Here is a 20,754-nt window from a genome sequence, read left to right on the forward strand (position 1 = left end):
GAGTTTATTCTTGTGTGTGGTGTAAGAAGGTGGTCTAGTTTCATTTTTCTGCATGCATCTGTCCAATTATCCTAACACCATTTATTGAATAAACACCATAAATGGCATTATCTTCTTTTGATTACCCACATGTATACCCAGTTCTAAGTATATAAGTAAGAGCTTAGTAAACATGTATTCAGTTAAGCTAATTGAAATGGAAAGGGAACTTATTTTGTATGAGTATTCTTCATTCACCTTATGTCAGGCATTTAGATTAGAAAGTGCTTCTTTGCCAAGAGAATTTCTAAGTGATTTGTATTATTGTCAAAGACAAGACCAAACAAAGATAATGATATATCCTTTTTTGTGTGTCTGTAGGCAAAGGGCCCTGCTGAAAAGGTGAATTTATCCATTCTTTGAACATGGATAAATTATAGGCATTTTTACTTTCCAAAAAGCTATTATAAAATAAGTCTGGTTGGGGCCATGGCAAAGTCCTCTTATGATTTGCCTTCTATTGAGATGTTATGCTAAGATGCCCCTAACCTTACAGCTTAGGAATTCATCCTGAGAAGCCAAGGTGGACTTTTCCACTTTGGCCTTATTTTAGCAGAGCACATATTTTATAGGGATTAAAAAGAATTTCTATGGTCTAAGTTATAAGATATTGAAATTTCATGTTTACACATTATTTCACTTTATCAGACAGGTCAATGTGTACTCAGATGGAGAGGTTTTATTTTGAACTTGTTTTTGTGTGTGTGTGTGGATGTGTTCAGCACTTGACTGAAACTGGTAAGAAATGGAGGTTGGACATAAAGAGAAGTAGTTAGGGATCAAATAAAAAAGAAAAAAGACTTATGGAGATAAATGATAGTGTGGTGATTGCAGTGGGAGGGGGTATGGGAGATAAATAATAATGAAAAAGTACAATAAAAAGTTTTGTTAAAAAAGATTATTGTCACTCTGGCTGGTGTAGCTCAGTGGACTGAGCGTGGGCCTGCAAACCACACGATCGCTGTTCGATTCCCAGTGAGGGCACATGCCTGGGTTGCAGGCCAGTTTCCAGCAGGGGACTCATGAGATGCAACCATACATTGATATTTCTCTCCTTCTCTCCTTCCCTTCCCCTCTAAAGATAAATAAATAAAATCTTTAAAAAAAAGATTATTGTCTCCTGAATCACTGCTTTAGTATAAACCATTTCTCATTAGTTTTAACAAAATGATACCAAAGTGAATCAGTTAATTTAAGTTAAGAGGGTGTCAATCAAGTTGATAATCAAAGAATCACTGAGATAACATAGATTAATATATGAGATTTAATTTGTAATAGATAAGACCTTTTAACTAATGGGCAATATTGGCACAGACATTTGAGGTAAGATTTGGATGTTTCTGTCTTTGTGTTCTTTAGTAAGAAAACAAATTTTGTTACAGAATAGACCCATTTGGGAGACCAGATACTGTTACTGAAACAGGCCCCCTCCCTTCGGGGTCTTTCTGTACTGTGGTTTGTCTTGCCCACCATCAGGTGGTAGGAACTGTGGCTCTCAATGCCAGAGTTTGGTAAAAAGGAAAGGAACTATTTATTCAAAAGTTATACAGGTTTAGAGTAATCAATAAAATATATTTTAAAAAATTAAATATAAGAAATTGTTCTTGTCCTCAAGGACCATGCAGTCTATTTTAATAGAGAGGCAAAAATCACAGTAAAAATAGAGAACAGCAAAGTATAATTTGGTATTTCTCTGTTTCAGTAGCACTTTGTAGAATTTTTTTCTTTTTAAATATATTTTATTGATCATGCTATTACAGTTGTTGCATTTTATTCTCCCCTTTATTCCCCTCCACCCTGTATACCCCTTCCCTCCATCATTCCCCCACCTTAGTTCATGTCCATGGGTCACACATATAAATTCTTTGGCTTCTCCATTTCCCATACCACTCTTAACCTCTCCCTGTCTATTTCTCCCACTGCCACAACCCCAAGAGGTTTTTACAGTCAAAGGTTTGAGGCTTTATTTCTCTGTGCTGGAACCCTGGGTTGCACTGTTTGCCTCACTTCCCAGTTGTACCTTCTGGTTTACCTGCATAGAAATGTAGGAGTGCCCATCTGCCAGCTGGCATCTCACCTGCAGTGGTCCTCCAGCTGCTGCCTTGCTGCAAGTCCTCTCTGGCCTGGCTGCTCATCTTTGCCCTTCCTACCAGGCTGGACGAATGTCTTTTCTTTAAGTCCTTGGTTGTTAGGCTTTTATACAGTTCTATTTTCTGGCAGTTCCTCCTCAAACTTCTGACAGTTCAAGGCATATTTTTCGGGGTTTTTTCTTTTGCTTGTATGAGGAGTGAAGGTGTGTCTACCTATGCCTCCATCTTGGACCAAAGTTGTAGAAATTGTTTATCAATATGAACTTGAAGTGAATAAATGGCAGAACTTAGAGGTAGGCCTTGAGGAAATCCCTGTGGATACGAAGGACCTAATAAACTGAGGTCAGAGTCAGAGGGAATCACAAGTAGGGAAACTGGATATAGTCAGAAGTTTGAGGAGAGATCTACCTTTGACAGTTTTTCTTGTTTTAAATTAACACTTGCAATTTCTTTGCTCTATAGCAACTTTTTCCCTTTAGGTACCTATATTATCCCCTGTGACTAGTTTCCCTAATCAAATAGTAAGAATCTGTCATATGTTTATAAAAATATATGGGGCACCCTTGCAAAATTATTAGCAGCTACACTGTTTAAGATTTGTTTCTGCTTTATGTGAGTTTCTTCTATATTGTTTGAGACATCTCAACTCACTTTTCTGTTTCTGGCCCTTTATGGTTATAAAATAAGTCAGGATGACTACTTGGTATCTATCATTCTTTAAATGCCTAATTGTGTGTGTGTATATTTTAAATTAATCAGATATAGGCAGAAACTCTACTGTTGTTCCTGGAAAATCATCTTTGCCTTGATAAATCTAATTTATAATGTGACATTTTTGATATTACTACACTTACTTAGAAATTTGTTATTTTAGAAAGATTTTCTTCATCCATGTACACAGCTGTGCAACAGTGGCAGAGTGCATATAACATCTTGCACCAGGTCACTAGCAATGTTGATCAACACTGTTGTGGGAGATGCCAGAAAGTCATTGACAAAATTTACATTTTTTGTATTCAAAGCTTTTGTACTGTGAGAGTGGTCTTGCATGTGTCTGTCTGTCTGTCTCTCTTTCCATCTATCTTCCATTTAAACAGTAACATTTGACTCCTCTACTTCTGACACATCTCCTATGTTTCACTTCTGTCTGAATAAATTTATTTCGTATGAAATTGAACACAAAGACAGAACTTCTGAGCATTTATTTTTACTGATATTTTTCTCTCATTAAATATTTCTGAAGAAAAGTTATTTTGGTAGACTTCTCAGATGCAGCAAGAATATAAAACATATATCAATACTTCATTATTTCCAAGAAAGCACTTTATTTCAGAGATGGCATTAAATTTCAAAATTAATGGTATGCAAGGTGCTAGTGATATTCTTAAATATAAAGCCATGCTTCTTTGGGCTGGGTATAGAAATATTTTTTAAGCATCCCTTGGGTTTTGTGCCTGGTTCTCTCTCAGGATCTGTTCTTGGTATCAGTGTAGCAGTTATGTTGTCTTTGCTATATCGTGGTTCCTGTGAAAAGACAGTGTTCATAGATGTGATAGTTTGATAAATCAATTTGTTTATAAAGATGACCTGTGTGGCAAGTTTTGAAAAAAACTATTCTATGATAACCAAAAACCTGGGACATGGTATATCAAACAATATAATAATGTAATGATTAGCTTCCAGAAGAATGGTGCTGGTAGAAAAAATGTATACTTTGCATGTGTAAATGTATAAGAGGTTCGATGAGAAATGTTCAGGCATTAAACCTATCTCCACTAAAGACTGTGGAATAGGAGGAAATGAGAATTCTGGTTGTTATAATTATCTCAGAAATCTAGGTATAGGTTAGTCCCCTGCAAAATGAGGCTTCAAGATGAATTACTTTGATATCGAGGGTTCCTCTTAACCACTGTAATCCAACCCACTTAAGACTGTATGTACAGGATATGAGCATTATGCTTAACTTTAGTACAAGCCAGATAAAAAGGAAGCTTATGTGTGTTTCAGTGGTATTATTTATAATATGATGTATTGTTTCAGATTCCTCACTTGACATTGTGTGCCTGGCAGGAAAGTTTTGTGGGTTTTTTTCCTATATTCTAGGCCCCTTTACATCCTCCTTAAATGGATTTTATAGAAAAAATATTTTCTGAAGGAAAATTAGATTTCTCAAATAATAACTGAGGGAGGTAATGTAAACATATTGATTAAAGAGAAGAGAGATCTATGGATGATGTCATATGTGCGATATGTACAAGGGCTTTTAAAGATATATATGAACAATAAAATTGACAAACTAAAATGAGATATAACAATTTTTGCTAGAAGATGCAATCATTTTGGTTATGAAACAATGTCCCTATATGCACAAGGAAAGCAGATCACGACGAATGTGTTCTGATTTGAGGATCATTGAATGACCCACCTCTACAAAATTATCTCCTCCACTGACAAAATGGTTCCAAGAACTATTGCTGTCTTACAACAGCAGTATTGAATTTAGTCTATAAACATTAGCTGGATGTAGTAAGGTATTCACTAATCAGTAATGTCAGTTGTCATATTAGCAGTCAATTGTTTATCAAGCAAAGTTAATTTTAGTCAGAAGGAGTAATTACCAGAGGAAATATTATATAGGACAAAGATATTTTGATATAAAAGAGAGTTTTGGAGAGTGGATTCTTTTCTAGGGTATTTGGGCTCAAGATAGCCACCTCTGTTTGGATGAGATGAGGGATGATAGAGGAGGAGTGTGCTCTGGAATGCCAGGTTCAAAGATGCCAAAAGAAAGGGGGAGCCAAATCAAAGACTGATTTTTCTTCTTATACAATCTTCACTTCATGAATTCCTGAGGAAGCATATGACAAATCATGCATGTAAAGGATTTTGCCAAACTATAGATTTCAGAGCTAGCTTTAGCCAAAAGATTGTTATCAAAATGTATTCATATTGGTATGCACTGACTGTATCTTTAGAAGGTATTTCCCTGAGATGGGAAACATTTAGAACTTCAAGGACCCTTAGGGAACACCCAACACTCTGTGCTTTTCAAATTTTGTTTCCCAAAACTTTGTGATTCTGAAAAAAAGAATGTCTAGGGGCCACTACAGGGGCAAAGAAAAGAAATAAAGAGATAGTTCTGGATTTCCTTCCCATGATTTAGGTAGACCATATATAGTTCAATCTATTTTTTCTGTGATATCTTTGAATAATAGATATTACATTCAAAGTTTTTATTTAAAAACTATCCATTGATTCTAAAAGATGGATTAAAAACCACAAATCTATTCTAATTTATTTTTTTTACAAATGAAGAGTTTGGGTTGGAGATAAATATTCCTACTTCAGAACCTCGGGGAAAGGCCAGTCTGACTTAAACTGGAATTTTTTGTGGTGATCAAAGGCCTTGTTCTATTTTAAAAATGGGGCCTTGTCCCACTATTTTCTCTGTTGCTCTCCCCTGTCCCACCTACCCTTACCCCCACAGTCTATCCCCACTCCATTGTCCATGCCCATGGATCCTTTATTCCTGTTTCTTGACTTGACCCTTCCTCTTCTTTCCCCCATTATCTCCTTCCCCAGTCCCATCTGGTCACTGTCAGTTTGTTCTTTATTGCCATGCCTCTGGTTCTATTTTGCTTGGTTGTTTGTTTTGTTGATTAGTTTCTACTTATAGGTGAGATCATATGGTATTTGTCTTTCACTGTCTGGCTTACTTCACTTAGCATAATACTCTCCAGTTCCATTCATGCTGTTGTGAAGGGTAGGAGATGTTTCTTTCCGCTGTATAGTATTTTAAAATCCTGTTGAATGTTAAAATATATCATGTGTTATAGATTGATATAAATGAGTGCTAATTAAAGCAGAAAGATAATTTAATGCAAAAATTAAAATTCAGACTAGCTCTACATCAAATAATAAAATACTATAAACAAAAGAGCCTATTAGTATACAGTAATTAATTATAGGAGCTAGTTGAAAGCATACTGAAGGAATTCTTAACTTATCAAGTTTTGCTTTATGAGAGCTACTGATTTTATACTTGAACTGTTCTTTTAGATGAGACCTTGAAAATTTATAAAAGAAAGCATTATTTGCAAAGTTGTGCTTAGGATGGGTTTAAATATTTTATTTATAGAAAGGGGAAGGGAGGGAAAGAGGGAGAGAAACATCAATGTGTGGGTGCCTCTCGTGCATCCCTGCTGGGAACTGGCCTGCAACCTAGGCTTGTGCCCTGACAAGGAATCAAACTGGAAACCCTTTGGTTTGGAGGCTGATGCTAAATCCACTGAGCCATACCAGCCAGGGCAGGATTTTTAATATGATATGTGAATTATTATTTTCCACAGTGGCCATAGTCATATTTTGTCTATGCCTAATGAGTGCCAAATACACTGATGCCCCTGTGATTTTTTCTTTTGACTTCTTTCCCTCTTACACTCCCATTACCTTCTCATTTGAATCTTTGAATCTTACTTATTTTTCAAGATTCTACCAGTTTTATTTTGTTTAGTACATATTCTCTGACCATGCCAGCCTTGACTAATCTTGCCATTCCTTCAACAACTAAAGCACTTCTTGTCTGTGTCTCTACTGGCTTGTCTTCTTACTATTTGATTTGATATTTATTTGTTTGGATCACCTCTCAGTGACCCAATTACATGATGTACTTCTTGAAGTACAGGCCATCTTAAAGGTAATTTGACCCTGTCTTCCTCAGAACATACCTTGTTTAGAGATAATAATTAGTAAATATTTGTTGGTTGACTTTCATCATCAGTTACTTGAAAGAGTCTCAGAGAACTCAGTTATATTTAGGTATGCAATCCTTGTAAAATTGGCTGAGGAATTATATATTCTCAGTTATCAAACCCTGTTAAGCCATTGTGTTTTCTGGATGTTAAAATATATAATTAAGTAGACAATGACATTGAAGCAGGAAATCATGCAAGAACACAGATTTTTTTAATTCCTAGATCTTGTCCAAAGTGCCCTCAGCTTCTTGTGAATTTATTATGCTTCTGTGTCTTAAATAATAAAATGGAAAATTTTATATTTAACTATAAGAAAATATCTATCATTCCATAAGAAACAAGTTCTAAAGTATATGTTTATCTCTGGACATATTTTGAACTCATTTTGAACTGGAGATTATTGAAATAATTCAATAAAATTTTTCTGATAGGAATGTGTATTCTTACTGAATTCTTATGTTAATCCAATAGGAACTATTTTTTTTTTTTTGTCTATGGTCTTGACCTTGGACTAAATATTTGAATTATTTCAGTCCAAGCAATGACCTGGATATGTTTATAGGATTTACAATTGAGAATTGGAAATTTATTACAAGTATGTGGTATTTTTAAGTCAAGTATAAGGGCCATCATAATCTAATGTACACCACCGTAAGTATTCAAAAAGATAGCTATGTGTTAACACATAGTATAATGGGTGGTGAAAAAGGAACATTTAAGGAAGAACTAACTGCTATCCTTCATAGACTGTTTCAAAAAAAATGTAAGAAGATGGAAGATTCCCAAATTCTTTTTGTTAAGCCAGCATCATTCAAATCCCCAAACCAGATAAACACTCAACTAAGAAAGAAAACTGCAGGCCAATATTGCTGATGAACTTAGATGCCAAAATCCTGAACAGAATATTGGCAAACCACATCCAGCAATATATTAAAAAGATTGTACAACATGATCAAGTGGGATTCATCTCAGGGATGCAAGGATGGTACAATATTTGCAAATAAATAAATGTAATGCATCACATAAACAAAAGGAAAGATAAAAATGACATGATCATGTTGATAGATGGGGAGGAAAGCACTTGATAAGGTAGAGCACCCATTTATGATTAAAGCACTCAGCAAAATGGGAATACAGGGAACATTCCTCAGCCTAATAAAGGCAATATATGAGAGACCTATAGCCAACATCAAACTCAATGGACAAAAACTAAACACTTTCCCACTAAGATCAGGAACAAAACAAGGATGTCTGCTTTTGCCACTTCTATTTCACATAGTATTAGAAGTCATAGCCATAGCAATCCAACAAGATAAAGAAATAAAAGGCCTACAAATTAGAAAGGAGGAAGCAAAACTGTCATTGTTTGCTGATGACATGATAGTATACATAGAAAATCCTATAGAATCCACCAAAAAACTACTAGACCTAATAAGTAAATTTGGCAAAACAGAAGGATACAAAGTCAATATTCAGAAATCAAAGGTATTTTTGTGCACCAACAATGAAATATCAGGAACAAAAATCAACACCAACAATGAAATATCAGGAACAAAAATCAGGAAATAAATCCTATTTGATAATAGCAACAAGAAAAATAAAGTAAGAATAAACTGACCAAGGAGGTAAAAGACCTGTGCTCAGAAAACATCACAACACTGAAGAAAGAAATGAAGAAAGAAACAAACAAATGGAAGCATATACTTTGTCCATGAATTAGAAAAATTAAAATCATCAAAATGTCCATACTACCCAAAGCAATTTACAGATTCAATGTAATACCTATTAAAGTAACAGTGGCGTATTTCACAGATATAGAACAAACATTTCAAAAATTTACATGGAACAAAAAAGGCCCCGAATAGCTGAAGCAATTTTGAAAAAGAAGCACAGAGTAGGAGGGATCACAGTTCCTTATATCAAACTGTATTACAAGGCCACTGTAATCAAAACACCCTGGTAGTGGCATAAGATCAGACACATAGATCAATGGAATAGAACAGAGAGCCCTGAAATAAACCCAAGGATCTATGGTCAATTAATATTTGATGAAGGGGGCAGCAGCACAAAATGGAGCAAAGATAGCCTCTTCAACAAATGGTGTTGGGAGAACTGGACAGCTACATGCAAAAAAATGAAATTCAAGCACCAACTTACACCATACACCAAAATGAATCCAAGGTGGATAAAAGACTTAAATATAAGTTGTGACACCATTAAAGTACTAGAGGAGAACATTGGCAGGAAAATCTGATATTTCATGAAGCAACATTTTTATTGATATGCCCCCTAGAGCAAGGGACATAAAGGAAAGAATAAACAAGTGGGATCTCATCAAAATAAAAAGCTTCTGCATGGCTAAAGAAAACAGTATTAAAATAAAAAGAGAACCAACTGTATGGGAAAACATATTTGCCAATGATACCTCAGACAAGGGTTTAATCTCCAAAATATTCAAAGAACTTACATGACTCCACTCCAGGAAGACAAACAACACAATTAAAAAATGGGCAAAAGACCTTTTTCTTTTATTTTTTTTAAAAGACTTTTTTCTCCAAAAAGGACATAGAGAGGGTCCAGAGGCATATGAAAGGATGCTCAGCATTACTAACCACCAGAGGCATGCACATTAAAACCACAATGAGAAACAACTTCACAGCAGTGAGAATGGCCATCATAAGCAAATCAACAAACAACAAGTGTTGGAAAGGGTGTAGAGAAAAGAGGACCCTTGTGCATCATTGGTGGGAATGGAGACTGGTTCAGGCACTATGGAAAGCAGTATGGAAGTTCCTCAGAAAACTAAAAATGTAACTGCCTTTTGACCCAGCAATTCCCCAAAACACCAATTCAAAAAACCTATGCACCCCAATGTGCATAGCAACACAATTTCTAATAGTCAAGTGCTGGAAGCAACCTAAGTATCCATCAGTAAATGAATGGATCAAAAAGCTATGCTACATTTACACAATGGAATACTACACAGCAGAAAGAAGGAAGGAGCCCCTACTCTTTGCAATAGCATGGATGGAACTGGAGAGCATTATGCTAAGAGAAATAAGCCAGGTGGTGAAAAACAAATACCATATGATCTCACCTTTAAGTGGAACCTAATAAACAAAATATACAAGCAAGCAAAATATAAACAGAAATACTGAAATTAAGAAGTATCTGAGAGTAACCAGAGGAGAGGTGGGAAGGGCTAATGAGGGGAAAAGGGGGAAGGGTTTTCAGGAACAACTATAAGGACACATGGACAAAACCAAGGGGGCATGGAATCAGAAGAGGGAGGTGGGTATGGCTATGGTGGGGCTAATTATGGGTGGGTAAATGGAGACAACTTTACTCGAACAAGAGTAAAACAAATTTTTTTAAAAATGGTCATTTCTCTTTGCTTAGACAAGGTACTGGATGATGGTTGGGTTGCTTACATTAGAAGTCACAGTAGGGAGGCAGTTTTCTATATTTTATTGACTTTAAATTTTCAGAAATACATATGACTTAAAAATGTTATTAAATAATAGTTTGGATTTAAGAGGGTGTTTCCATGCTCAAAATAAATTGATTTCTCTTCTGACATCTTGCCAGAGATCAAGAAGAATACTGTATTCTTGGAATTAGAGAGTTTCTTCATTGATCTACATTGGCTAAAATTTCAAAAGGAGCACTTTATGCTTGAGGTAAGACCACTGCTTTCTTGGACTATGTGTCTCTGTTTGTTGGAGTCAATATGCATTGTAGATGCCTTCTGACTGCTCAGAGTAAGACCATTTATTTCTCTATGGAGCTTGATACCTTCATGAGCAGGATTCAAATGCATACTTCTACATTTTATATTTCTGGTAAGAAGCCTATTTCTTCTCTCCATACACACATACACTCAGAGCTTACCTCTTCCCCACCACCTCATCCCTTCAATATCTGCTTTCAGAACACTGGATTGACCTAAGTATGTTTTTTATCTTTTTTGTTTAAGAAATCTTTTACTTTTAATATTTCTTTTAATATTTCAGCAAAGTTATTGCAATGATCTTTTAATATTTCAGCAAAGTTATTGCAATGGGGTTAAAAGGCAGACAAACACATTATTATACCCCATTAAGCAACAAAGATGTTTTATACAATTAAAATATTACACAGACCTGTAGGATTTATTGAGTAATTAACAAGCCCACAAAAGAAATTAAATCTGAAAGATCAAATCCAATATCATCACCTACAATATCTCTGGAAGTAAAGCCTGTTACTGTTTCATCCTATTTTAGTATATTTAACTCTCTCCCAAATATGGTGCTTTCAAACCTCAAAGATGAATGAAAGGCATTTGAAGCCAAATACTATTTTAGTCCTCATGAAATATCCAGGTGATCCTCTTGTCCCATGAACTCTAATCTGCATATCTTTCCACATACCCCTTTTCAGATCCCATCCTTTATCTCCCAACTGCCTTTCACTGAGCCCTCTAGAATTCATGGATTGGCATCTGCAAAATCTCCTATATCTTCAACTGTTTCTCTGAAAGCTCTCTTTCCTTTTTGATTTAATTGAAAGCTGGATCTGTCCTGAGGATACTGCCTCTCCTGCATCCTCGCCTGTTATGGTCACTTTCTTTCTTATGTCCTTCATATAACTAGGCCTGGAAATGGAATAGATACCCTCCTTTCTCTTCTTTGTTCCTTTCATGCCCTTTCCCCACCTCAAAACTACCCAGCATGGAATCTTATGTTATTAGACTTTACATCCTTGATACTTCTTATCAATTAACCTGGGTATCACTTTTTCTTATTCCTTGACAATTTTAGCTCCTGGCTCACTATCACCTTTTCCAATGCTACTCCTGTTATATTTTCTGATGATTCCATTATGAGTAAAGGTGATTCCTCCAATACCATTGACTTCTAAGTCCTTGATTTCCACTTACTCCTCTAAATAACTGTCTTCCACCTTACCTCAGGCATTCCAATGGTCATACTCCTGACCTTTTTACTAATTACTATAACCTGTCAGTAGTTTTACCCATCTCACTTTCTGAGTTATAGCTCCTCTCTTTCTAGCTAGCACACTTCCTTTTACTACCCCAAGTCCAACATCATTTTGACTCCACTAGGACCTAAATTTTTTTATTCTACCACCATTTTAATGTCCTTCAAATCTTCTTATCTTTACTTCTTATCCAGTTCAAATGTCATTGACAGTCACAATTTCTTCCTGGCATACGCTCTTCATTTCCTTGCAACTGCCTCATTTTGTAGTACTTACTTGGTGAAAACACAGCCACAACTCTTGCACTACTCCATATCAACACCTGTGAAGGTGAACATGTCTAGAAGAAAATACATAACCATACTGGTTCATCTCATTTTACATTCATGATTATTTATCTCAAGTTAGTCCAACAGGCTTTTTTCCCTAATCTAACATTTAGCCAATGATCTCATTTTCTAAACTATAAATAATTAACCATAAACCATTAACAATGCATCTATGTGCATCTATTCTAACTTCTTTCCTGTTACTATGTATAAAATATTCTTGCTACTGTCATAGACCATCTTCTATGCTGTGCACTAAGTCCTAACTCCCCTACTCAAGGATATTGCTCCAAATATTCTTTCCTCTCCTTCCTGTACCACTTTTTTCCACTTTATTGGCTATTTTTCATCATGATAAATATACTGTCTTTTCTAGCCTTAATAAATTATCAGAAAAAACAACAAAAGGGAAGGAGGATTGCTGGCTAATAAATGTAGAAAGAATGATAGAATTTTGGAAAAAGAACTATTTTGTAACCTTCAGTGTAGTAATTGAGACAATGGTCATCAATGGCCATTGACTACTAAAAATAGACAAAAGGCATTTTGGGGGTTTTATACTGTTGAAATTTTACCACAAAGATGATTTAAAATTTTACCTCACATATATAGAAGAAGCCACGTGGATACTGGTAGGAGGGACTTCCAAATGCAGTGGTTAAAGATAAGGAGGAATATCTCAAATGCAGAATTCTTCCCTGAGGAGCAAGGAGTCCCATCCCATACTAGTTCCCCCTGCCAGGGTTCCAGTGTGCAGAAGAAAAGTCCCCATAACTTCTGGCTGTGAAAACCAGTGGAAATTGTAGCTGAGTGAGACAAAGGGTAGCTGGGGTCTCAGGTATTTCTCTTAAAGGGCCCAAACATGGAGTTACTCAGACCCAATCCCTCTGAACTCCAGACTGGGGCAGCAGCTTGAAAGGCATCAGGGGCATATGAGGAAGAATAGAATAGTCTGGCTTTGAGGTGAGGATTGGAGGGGCAACTTTGTCCCAGACAGACATACAGGCAGAAGCCATTATTCCTTAGCTAAGAGTTCACCCTGCAGGACTAGGTAGAAACCAAAGCTGATCATACGTCAACTTGGCTAACACTGTTCACCCTGCCCTGGTTATTCACTGAGACCCAGCCCCACCCATGTTGTTGTCCCACCTAAACCATTCTCAGTGACTTTACTATACAAATGGCCCGTCTCACTTCATGCTGTGGACTTTTCTAATATCTCTTAAAGGTTCACAAGGCCCAAACAAGCAGCATTTTGCCTTGGTGTGCCCATACCAATTGTTAAGTGTCTCCAAGCCTGGCACTAGCAGTAGCTGGCCTCAATTCGCAGCTTGACCTCCTCCAGGTACCTCCATTACCAATATAAGTAGCAGCTATCTATAGATTGCCTTATAGCTCAGTCCAGGTGGTCCCAGACAAGGCATAGGTGGCAGCTGACCTTGGCTTGCACCCAGGAGGCCCTAGAGCCAGCCTACCTGGTGGACTGACTACTTCAGACCATGCTAGAACACCAACCAACCATTTCAACAAGTGACACACCAAAGGGGGGAAAGCCACACAGAAACTAGTCTTACTCCTGGGGGTTGGCCCCTGCACAGCAGCTCCCCTATTGTCATTGTAGCTGGTCCTCATAGGCAGTCAGCTGGGGCAAGTTCCTACCACTGACATGCCAACAGCAGTCAAAGCTCAACTACAGGAGTGGGGTACAACAAAGCCTCCATGGTGGGTGGGGTGCACCTGGAGTGCCTAGCTTGGGTGACCAAGGAAGCTATGCCTCTGGATCCTACTCTACTAAGACCAATCTTTCAAGACTGGGAGATGTAGCAACCCTACCTGATATATAGAAACAAACACAGGAAGGCAGCCAAAATGAGGAGACAAAGAACCATGTCCCAAATGAAAGAAAGGAATAAAACTCCAGAAAAAGAACTAAATAAAATAGAGATAAGACATCTACCAGATGCAGAGTTTAAACCCTCATAATAAGGTTGCTTAATAAACTTAGGAAAGAGTAGCTGAACTTAGTGAGAATTTCAACAGATAGGAAACATAAATTTGGGATAGAAAATGTAAAATACAACCTTTCATAAGTGAAGGATACAATAATTGAAATAAAAAATACATTAGAGGGAATCAATAAACAGTAGAGTAGATGAAGCCAAGGATCAAGTCAGTGATTTGGCAAACAAGATAGCAGAAAACACCCAATCAGAACAACAACAAAAATGGAAAAAAAAGTGAGGATAGGTTAACGAACCTCTAGGATAACATCAAGTGTAATTAACATTCTCATTGTATGGGTAATAGAAGGAGTAGAGAGAGAGCAAAGAATTGAAAATCTATGAGAAAAATAATGACTGAAAACTTCCCCTAGTTTGGTGAAGGAAAGAGACATACAAGTCCGAGAAACACAGGGATCCCCAAATAAGATGAACCCAAAGAGGGACACATGAAGACACATCATAATTAAAAGAAAAAAGGTTAGAGAAAAAGAGAACATATTAAAAGCATAAAGAGAAAAGCACTTAGTTATCTTCAGGGGAGCTCTCATAGGACTGTTAGCAGATTTGTCAACAGAAACTGCAGGCCAGAATAAATGGCATGAAATATTCAAAGTCATGAGAAGCAAACCTACAACCAAGATTACTCTATCCAGAAAAGCTCTCATTTAGAATCAATGGGCATAGACAAGCAAAAGCTAAAAGAGTTAATCACCAACAAACTAGTTTTACAAGGAATGTTAAAGCATCTTCTTTAAGAAAAAAATATGAATAATAAAATCACATCAACTTTATATATCAATAATTACTTTAAATGCAAATATATTAAATGCTTCAATCAAAATGCATAGGGTGGCTGAATGGATAAGAGAGCAAGACCCTTACATATGTGTTCTACAAGAGACTCACTTCAGATTGAAAGACACACACAAAGTGAAAGTAGAGGGATGAAAAAATATATTTCATGAAAATAAAAAACTGAGGTGGCAATATTTATACCAGATAAAATATACTTTAAAACAAATGCTATAAAAAGAAACAAAGAAGGACCCAATGACTTTGGGTATTTATCCAAACAAACCCATTACACACAATTAAAAAGTCACATGCATCCCTGTTCATTGTAGCATTATTTACAACAGCTGAGATATGGAAGCAACCTAAGGGTCCTTCAATAGATGAATAGATAAAGAAGAAGTGGTGTGTATATACAATAGAATATGACTGAGTCATAAAAAGAATTCAATCTTACTGTTTGCAACAACATGAATAGACCTAGAGGATATTGTGCTGAATAAAATAATCCACACAGAGAAAGACAAAGCCATATGATTTTACTTATATAAGAATTATAAAAAAACAAAGTAAATAAACAAGCAGAATAGAAACTGACCCATATATACAGAGAACATTTTCATATTTATCAGATGAGAAGGGTGTTAAGGAAAAGAATGAAAAAGGTGAAGGTATTGAGAAGTAGAAATTGGTAGTTACAGAATAGTTATGGAGATGTAGAGTACAGCATAGCGAGAACGTATAGTCAATAATAATGTAACAACTATGCATGGTATCAGATACGTTTCAGATTTATTGGAGTGATCACTTTGTAAGTTATATAAATATTTAGTCACTGGGCTGTACATCTGAAATTAATATAATATTGTATGTCAACTGTAATTGAAAAATTTTAAAAATTACCTCACAGAGTCCTGGCTGGTGTAGCTCAGTGGGTTGAGTGCAGGCTGTGAACCAAGGGTTGCCAGTTTCATTCCCAGTCAGGGCACATGCCTGGGTTGTGGGCAAGATCCCCAGTGGGGGCCATGTGAGAGGCAACCACATGTTGATGTTTCTCTCTCTCTTTCTCCCTCCCTTCCCCTCTCTCTAAAAATAAATAAATAAAATCTTTTAAAAAATAAAATAAATAAATAAATTACTTCACAGATAATTCAAAAATTTCAAAGAAGAAAATGTATCTTTACAAAGGAGAAATCTGGTGATCAGTATCTTAATCAAATGATCAAACTTCCTGTCACTAATGATTGAATAAGCAGGAATTTTATACCTTCAATCTTTGATATAGTCAAAGTGAATTACACAAAATTACCTCTGAAATACTCTTAGCCAAAAATGTTAAATCTAAATCTAATTAAGTCTTTAGATCTTAATGTTACAGGGAATGGAGGCACAAATTAAGTAATATGACAATTAAACAATCAGACAAATCCAGAATGTGGGATATTCTATAGGACAGTTGGACTAAACTCTTCAAAAAGTTAGTGCCACAAAAAAGTAGTGGAATCTCTAGCTGATTTGTTTGGAGCATTGTTCTGTGGACTGAAAGTCTGTGGGTTCAATTCCTGGTCAGGGGATATACCCAGGTTGTGGGTTCATTCTTTGGTCAGGGCGGGTAGGAGAAAGCAACCAACTGATGTTTCTCTTTTGAATTGATGATTCTCTGTCTCTCTGTCTCTGTCTCTTTGTCTCCCTCCCTTACTCTCTCTCAAAAGCTACAAAAAATTTTCATCAGGTAAGGATTTAAAAAAATGATGGAAGAACCAGATTAAAACAGACAGGAGACAGGTAAATCAAATGCTGGATTCGGATCTTTATTGGATCCAATATATCACAATAACAGCTATAATATATATTTGGGGACAATTGGATAGCTTAGGTGGTTACACCATTTCTTAATGAACCCTGAGGGACTTTTCTGGTCTCAATTTTTGTTGACCTTCTGTGAAATGTGCAATGTATAGTATATAGTTTTGAGTCATAATTGCTAAAAACTGTACAATGAAAAAAACACATTCCACACTTTTTTCAACATATATTATCATTTTCTCAAAAGACACATTTCTGATTTACAGTACATCCAAAGATATTTTAAAAAGAGCAGCAAAACAGTTTTTTACACCCTGGCTGGTGTAGCTCAGTGGATTGAGCACTGGCCTGCAAAGCAAGGGGTCACTGATTAAATTCTCAGTCAGGGCACTTGCCTGCCTGGGTTGTAGGCTAGGTCCCTAATATGGGGCATGTGAGAGGCAACCACACATTGATGTTTTTCTCCCTCTCTTTCTCCTTCCCTTTCCATCTCTCTAAAAATAAATAAATAAAATATTTTACAAATCTTACCTTAATTTTGCTCCTATTGGAATTATGTGTTATGTGTCATGCATGCTATTTATCACTATTAACAGCAATTATTTATTGAATATCTATGTGCCAAGCACTGTTTTTCTGCTGGGATAGAGCAGTGAACAAAACATTCAAATTGCTTTCCCTTTAGAACTCGAATTTTAGGGGTAAAATAAATATATAGATAGTATTCTTGAAGGTGAGAAATGGCATGTAAAAAATAGAGCAGTGGAGCAGGGTACCTCAGAGGATATATGGTTTGCATTTTAAGTGAAATGGATGGATGGGTCTTTGCCAACAAGGTGAATTTAAGCAAATATCTGTAGTTATTTGGGAGAAGGTTGTTCCTGGCAGCAATAACGTCATCCATCAAGGAGACAGTGTGACTGGAACAGAATAAGCAAGAGAAAGGCATAGTAGGTAATGAAGTCAGCGAAGTGATGGAAACTGAATATGTAGGGTTTTATAGGCCCTTTTACAGATTTTGATTCTTACTCTGAATGACATGGCAAGTGCTGGAGACTATTGAACAAAGAATTGGTGTGATCTAATTTAAGTTGTTACATGATTATTCTAGCTGTTGTCATGAGAGTAAACTAATATTGGCAAGGTTGGAAGCAATGAGACCTGTTGGGAGGCTATTATAATAGTTTAAGTGATAAATAATGGTTGCTTGTCTTCATTAAGGGGAGATTGGCATCTCAATTGCTGATAGGACATACATTTTGTTAATATGAACATTGCTAAGTAGGGATAAAGTAGAGCAGAATAGAGTGAGAAGATGTGCTTTACTGAAGCAGTTTACACTCTCATGGGTTGGTGTGGCAGGGATGTATGAATTTTCCATGGATGAGTTGTTCACTGCAGAAGGTAACTAGACATGATCTCTCTTGCTGATACACCATTCAATAGGGCTACTCTGTAACAGGGATGTAGGGGCTCTATAATAGGGTGAGAGTGGTGGAAGGTACTGAAGAGGAGGCAGATGTCTCACATTAGGGAGCTGTGCAGTACAGTGTCTTTTATAGCAGTCCTCCCAAACCCCATGTATCCCATTTGATGTGTTACGTAGAATTCATGGTTAGTCAGCATTAGTCAGAAAAATAGTAACAACTGGCAAAGAGGAGATTGCAATTATGGGCAGTTAAGAAAGAACATTTGTCCTTCCTTCATCATTTTCCTTCCAGTACTCCAACACCAGAGAAGTTACTCATTGAATAGAGAGAGGGAGGAAAAATCCCAGAACTGGACTAGCAATTCCTCCACTCCATGGAACTGGGCAGGAAGGGGAATTGTAAGTGAAGCCCACTCCTTATTTTCAGATCTTGCTGTAGGTCCTGGGAACAAAAGCTCGGCCAGCTTGCAGGGTGAAGGCGAGTGGCATGGGCCGGAAAATGAATGCAATTAAATTGAATATGATGATTATGCCAAGTGAAATGAGCCAGGTGGTGAAAGACAAATATCATACGATCTCACCTATAAGTGGAATATAATCAACAAGACAAACAAACAAGCAAAATATAACCAGAGACATTGAAATTAAGAACAAACTGACAGTGACCAGAGGGGAGATAGGAGTGGATGATGGGGGGAAAACGGGGGAAGGGTTTTCAGGAACATGTATAAAGGACACATGAACAGAACTAAGGTGGGTGGAATCAGGGGAGGGAGGTGGGGATCTTCATTGGCAACCTGATTTCAGACACACACACACACACACACACACACACACACACACACACACAGAAACCAAAAACATTCTCAGAGACTTAGAGAATTTAATAATGTGTTCCATTTCACATGAGTAACAAGTGGCAAAACAGGGATTCAAGCCCAGATGGAATGAATTTAGAGCCCAATCTGTATTCAGTAGAGAACACATTCAGTAATATTCAGTAGAACAATGGAATAGGAATTAAGGATTCCACTGCCAATTAGCCATGTAAGCCTAGTCTAGTCACTTATCTTGTTTCTTAGTTTCCCTATTTTAAGAATATAAAAAATAAAAATCTCCCTACTCCATTGGATGCAATGTAGGATGTGGGGATAAAAAGAGATGATAAATAGAAGATAATTTTCAAAATTAAGAATTATCATATTGCCATGTAAGTATTTGTAGTATCCTGCAATAACACAATGCAGAACAGGTGTTTCAGGAAATGGGAAGTTTTAATATCCCTATTCTCTTAACTTTTCCTCAAACCCTCAACTTACTCCTGGAAGATTAGGAAAGAAGTCCTTCCCTTTCCCTGTGGCTTAATTCAGCAAAATGAAGATATTAAATGACATAGAATGAGAGTGCCGGGATGCTTCATGAACCTAATAACATTCCTCTTCCCTCTGAGATTTCCTTAAGAGTAGCTATCTCTAAGCTCTCAATTTTTAGTAGGTCTGAAGCTTCTCATTCTCCTTGGATGCAACTAATTGGGTCATATGTTGTTCACACTTATTGACAAATAGTAATCTGTTCTTTCCCAATATTGAGCTGCTTGACATTTGCAAGTGATTGCATTAATTGAGCCAACTCATTAGCTAAGGATGAGGAAAGACTCCTTGTACGTGCTTGCTTTTTTCCCTTCATCTTTGATGTGTTCCAGGTCCTCTCCATTAGCACTCTGGCATAGAATACCCTCTCTGTGATAAAAGTAATCTGAGACTATAGTGGAGCTGGTGAAATTTCTCCTAATTGAACCAATTTTTCTCAGAGAATTCTCAGTTAGTTTTGCTTTGTTGCTCAGATGGACAATGCAGCCTTCATCAGCACTTATCTTTTTTTTCATTTATATATATATATATATATATATATATATATATATATATATATATAATTTAACTCTTGTTCAAGTACAGTTTTCTTTCCTGTATTCCCAGCCCTGCCCCCCTCAGTGCTCCACACCTCCCTCGAATCTCTGCCCCCCACCTTAGTTATTGTCCATGTGTCCTTCATACTTATTCATGTGAGTCCATCCCCTTTTCCCCATCAGCACTTATCTTGATTCTTATAAATATGGGTCAGTTGTCACCAGAGGATAGTAAATAAAAGGGTATGGGAATCTCAGTGAAAACTCATCCTTCCCTGTGAAATAACTCACAGAGCATGTTGGTTGAATAGGATATCATTATTGTCTATAAAAGGACTGGACATTATGACAAAATATTCAGTATGGGGGAAATAATTCTTAATAACTTTAATGAATAAATAATTTATTTTATAATGTCATACCCTAGTTTTTATATTATTGACTTCTTCCCTTTTTCATAATGAGTTTTATCCTTTAGTTTGATTTAGTTAAGTTCTAGTTTTCCATAACATTTACCTTGAACAAGTATTTATATTTGGAGTAAATCCATGGTTGCCTGGTTCTGGAATTCATGTATGTAGTCCTAATAATCACCATTATATTTTGCCTCTATTCTAGGATCC

Source organism: Sturnira hondurensis, unplaced genomic scaffold (assembly GCF_014824575.4).
Source record: "Sturnira hondurensis isolate 20B ecotype Veracruz unplaced genomic scaffold, ASM1482457v3 Scaffold0018484, whole genome shotgun sequence".
NCBI lineage: Eukaryota > Metazoa > Chordata > Mammalia > Chiroptera > Phyllostomidae > Sturnira > Sturnira hondurensis.